Genomic DNA, 5,225 nt, shown 5'->3' on the forward strand with positions numbered 1-5,225 from the left:
GCGTGTTGAAACCATCCGCCGAGCTTTTCAAAAATGACCCTGATGTAATCTGTTGGCTACAATCTGCATATCAGGGATTTTTTTTTTCAACTCCCCAGGTGATTCTAACAGAAAACAAAGTCCAACTGCTTTTCTTTCTATTAGAATAGTTTATCAATATTTTATTAAATTTTGCTAATAGTTTTCTTAATATCCATAGGAAATTTTTTCTCCGGGGAAGATACAGAAATAGCCAACAAGCACAGAAAAAATGCTCGGCATCAGTAAGCAGTAGGGAAACGCAGGAGGAAACCAGAGTGAGATGCCACCTCCCACCTACTAGGGCGGATATCATTGTATCAGTGGGCAGTAAAAGGTGCCAGTGGGCACAGGCAGAAACTGGGACCCTCGCACGTTGCCAGTGGAATGTAGAGTGATGTGGTGCCCACAGCCTGTCAGTTCCTCCAAAACTTAAAATGGAGCTGCCATATGACCCTGCACTTCCACTCCTAGCTATTTACCCTAAAGAATTGAAAACAGGGAATCAGACGTTTGCTCATGCAAGCTCATTGCCGCATTACTGACAACAGCCCCAAAGTAGACACAACCCAAGTGTGTACCAACAGATGAACGGATAAACAATATGTGGTCTGGCCACACAATGGAATATTAATCACCAATAGCAAGGAGGGAGTGGCATGATGCATGCCGCACCATGGAAGACCTTGCAGACATTAAGACGCTCACTCCTTGGAAGGAAAGTTATGACCAACCTAGACAGCACATTCAAAAGCAGAGACATTACTTTGCCAACTAAGGTCCGTCTAGTCAAGGCTATGGTTTTTCCTGTGGTCATGTATGGATGTGAGAGTTGGACTGTGAAGAAGGCTGAGCGCCGAAGAATTGATGCGTTTGAACTGTGGAGTTGGAGAAGACTCTTGAGAGTCCCTTGGACTGCAAGGAGCTCCAACCAGTCCATTCTGAAGGAGATCAGCCCTGGGATTTCTTTGGAAGGAATGATGCTAAAGCTGAAACTCCAGTACTTTGGCCACCTCATGCAAAGAGTTGACTCATTGGAAAAGAGTCTGATGCTGGGAGGGATTGGGGGTAGGAGGAGAATGGGACGACTGAGGATGAGATGGCTGGATGGCATCACGGACTCGATGGACGTGAGTCTGAGTGAACTCCGGGAGTTGGTGATGGACAGGGAGGTCTGGCGTGCTGCGATTCATGGGGTCGCAAAGAGTCGGACACGACTGAGCGACTGAACTGAACTGAACTGAAGCTAAAGAGGCCAGGCAGGAAAGAAGAGCAGTGCAGGAGCCCTATTACATGATATATCTGGACTAGGCAGATTCCTAGAGGCAGACATGTTTTCCTGAGTCTTCAAAAAGCCAAGTTCTTGGACCCTCTTCTTCCAGTCTATTGCAAAGTGGTCAGGGCCCTTCTTCATCAGCTAAAACACCTCGGTTTCATCAAGAAAACTCCCGTCTTTCAGTCCTTAAAGGGAGAATAATCTGTCCTAAAGACTTTGCACATTTTTTAGGTTACTCCTGGGAAATTTCATCTTTTATTGTAAAAGGGATCTTCTGTTTCTTTCATTTATTTATCTTAATTGGAGGATCATTGCTTTACAGGGTTGTGCTGGTTTGTGCCCTACATCAGCATGAGTCAGCCGTAAGCGTGCGGATCTTCTGTTTTCTAAGGAGATGCTATCGCTATATAGAGCTGCTATTGATTTTTTTTTTTTTTTGCTGTACACCCACCCTTCTATTTTCAGTATTGATTGATTGATTGATTTGGCTGCGTCGGATCTTGCAGCACGCAAATGCTTAGCTGCAGCAGGTCAGATGTAGTTCCCCAACCAGGGACTGAACCCAGGCCCCCTGCACTGGGAGCACAGAGTCTGAGCCACTGGACCCCCAGGGAGGCCCCCTACCCAGGTCATGGTGGTTTCCCAGTGGCCCTAAGGAAACTGGTAGTTCCCTAAAACAGGATGTAAGCTAGAGCTGACGTCACGTACAAAAAAATCTTCAGTGAGTTTTTTGTGCACTGAAGGACCAGACTTGAGTCTTCTTCCCACTGAGTTTTATACAATTTTAACAGATGACAAGCCTATAGAAACCACTCCTGGATGCCATTAGAAGGTCAAATTGCTAAAGAGGTTTCTAAAGACTTATTTCCGATTTCTGTGCTTTCTTGCCATGGACCAGGAAACACTGGACAGACCAGGAGTGGTCCACAGACTTAACATTTTGAGTATCGTTGCTTTTTTCTTAATTGGGGTATAGCCAGTTAACAATATTGTGGTAGTTTCAGGTGAACAGCGAAGGGTCTCAGCCATATATATGCATATATCCGTTCTTTCCCAAATCCCCCTCCCATCTAGGCTGGTGTACAAAATTGAGCAGAGTTCCCTGCGCTATACAGGAGGTCCTTGTTGGTTACCCACTTTAAATCTAGCAGTGTGTACACGACCTTCCCAAACTCCCTAACTATCCTTCCCCGCTGCAGCCGTAAGTTCATTTTCTAAATCTGTGAGTCTCTTTCTGTTTTGTAAGTAAGTTCATTTGTAACATTTCTTTTTAGATTCTACTTACAAGGGATGTCCTACCTTATTTCTCCTCTGTCTGACTTCCTTCACTCAGTATGACTGAGTGTTATTGCTTTAGACCTGGTCTCCAACTTCATTAAATGTTAGGATTCCAACCCTACACTCTGTAATACGTTCTCAGGCGTTGTTGCCGAACTCCGTTTATTACTGCAAGATCAGACTGCTTCTACAAAGTACAGGAACGTGGATTATTAAGTGTGTGTGTGTAGTAGACTTTTTATTTCTAAAACCAGGAAAAAATGAAGAATGCAGGACATTCCAGAGATAGATACACTAGTATATCTTGATATTGGAATACTTCCTGGATTGTCTCCAGATTTGATGGAGTGAAACACTGCCAGAGGAAACTGGGCCAAAAATAAAGTTTAAAAATTCTGAGCAAATTACAGTTTGGTGACGAGGGACAGTGGAGTCTTTAAAAACAGAGGCTTCAGAGAAGCTGTCTGCCGTTCCTGTGAACTAGCGTCACAGGCAGCACGCACCGCCTGTGGCTCCTGCAGCAGCAGACTGCCTCCGCGTCTGGGGCCCTGGAATTAGCATGCTGGCCCGTGTCTCACAAGACCTTCGTGGCACTACTCAGGGCGAGTGGTATCTGGGATGCTGCCAGTTCCTCCGCTCTGCTGGCAGGGGGACAAGTCACGCGCGGCAGGGACACCAAGTCTTCCTGTTGGATCCTGGGGCCTGCTGGGCACAGCTGGGCCTCCCCACCCTGACTGGTGGATCCCCTGCAGCTAGCCTCCCCGAGCATCTTGTTTTAAAATCAACCATCGGTGCCACTGAGGAAGGCAAGGCTGCCAAAGCGTGTGTTCTTTCCGAGATGAGGTGTGATGTAAACACATTTTGATTTTTTTTTTTTTTTATATTTATATATTTGACCACACCGGGTCTTAGTTGCAGCATACAGGATCTTTAGTTGCAGCATCTGGGATCTAGTTCCCTGTCCAGGGATCGAACTCAGGCGCCCTGCATTGGGACTGCAGAGGCTTAGCCCCTGGACCACCAGGGACGTCCCCAGACACTCATATTTTAATAAGGATGCCTCACGACTGTCCCTGGGGGCCTCCACAGCTGACTGAACCCTCACACTTACTGCCTCTTTAACTCGTGACAAGTTTGGGTGATGGGGGCGAGGGGTGTCATCAGTGGAAAAAAATGATCCCACCTGCAGCTTGAGCCCTGGTTCTCCCTTCTGGAGCCTCTATTTGCTCATCTTTAAAATGGGTCCAAGAGTTGCTGGGAGGACCACGTTGATGACTACATGGCTGTTGCAAGCAGCAGTTAGGAAGGCTGGGTACACTTGCATTAAACTCATAGGTTCCTCTTGGGGGCTTCATGAACGCTTCCTGCAGGCTGAGCCCCAGCTGGAGGCTACAAAGGCAGCTGTGAGTGAGACACACTAGACTCCCGGGAGTGGACAAGACAGACAGTGAACCGCAATCCGCGTGATAAGGCCTGCGAGGGCTGTGCGCTGCTTGATCAGGGCAGCGCTCCGGAGGCCTCCAGAGAAGACACCTCAGCCACAGATGGGTCAGGAGGCTCTGATCCTGCAGCCCCTTCCCTGTGGCTGGAGCCAAGGGCGGTAAGACAGATGGAGGGGCCTGGATCACTCAGTCCCAGCCCAGCTCCACCCTCTAGCCCTGGGCAAGTCACTTTGCCTGGAAGCATCATTTTCTCAATCCCTAAAAAGAGCTAAGATCACTTGTGTGTAGTGATTTTTTTTAATATATAATTAAATATTTTTAAAGTATTTATTTATTTGGCTGTGCCAGGCCTTAGTTGTAGCATGCAGGATCTAGTTCCCAGGACAAGGACAAACCCAGGCCTCCTGCATTAGGAGCACAAAGCCTTAGCCACTGGACCATCAAGGAAGTACCTCTGTGTAGTGATTTTTAAAACATGACTCCAAAAATCTTTGACGCTCCTCCGGCCAGGAGGTCGGTCTCCATCACCTCTCCTTGAAGCTGGGCAGGTTTCCAGTTGCTCCGACCAACCACATATGACTGTGACTTCCAAGGATATGTCTTAAAATAGGCCCTTTCCACCTGGCTCCTTTGGGCACCTTGCTTTTTGCAAGAAGTCCACTTTTCCTGAGACTACCACGTGGAGGAAGCCACAGATGGGCAGCCCCATCTGAGCCTCCAGCTGACAGCTGGCATCACCTGCCAACCTGGGCATCCAGCCCCATCCAGCCATCAGCTGCCCACACCTCCCCACCATCTCCTCCTGGTCACCACCGAGACCCCCACCACCACCACCCCCAAGCGAGAACTGCCGGGCTGAGCCATCAGATTGTGAGTCAGACAAGACGGCTGTCTTACACTAGTAAGCTCAAGGGTCATCTGTCCCCTGGTTTTAGTGATGGGAGCACCTCTCTCTCTACCCTCACTTTTGAAACCTCTCTTGCTCACCAGCTCCTACCACCGCGTCTTTTTTCTGTTCCTCAGACACACTGCAGTGGTTCTGGCCTCGGGTGTTTTCCATGAGCCATCCTCTCTCTCTCCCTGGAAATTCCCCTCCCTTCCCCCATCTTCCATGGGTCTCCTTATCTTGTAAGGTCTCTGTTCAAACAGCCAGCCCTCAGAGGGCTCCTCGGGTCACCTGATCCAGATTAGATCTCAGATCAGGAGCTGCT

This window comes from Capricornis sumatraensis, chromosome 3 (genome assembly GCF_032405125.1).
Source record: "Capricornis sumatraensis isolate serow.1 chromosome 3, serow.2, whole genome shotgun sequence".
NCBI classification, from domain to species: domain Eukaryota; kingdom Metazoa; phylum Chordata; class Mammalia; order Artiodactyla; family Bovidae; genus Capricornis; species Capricornis sumatraensis.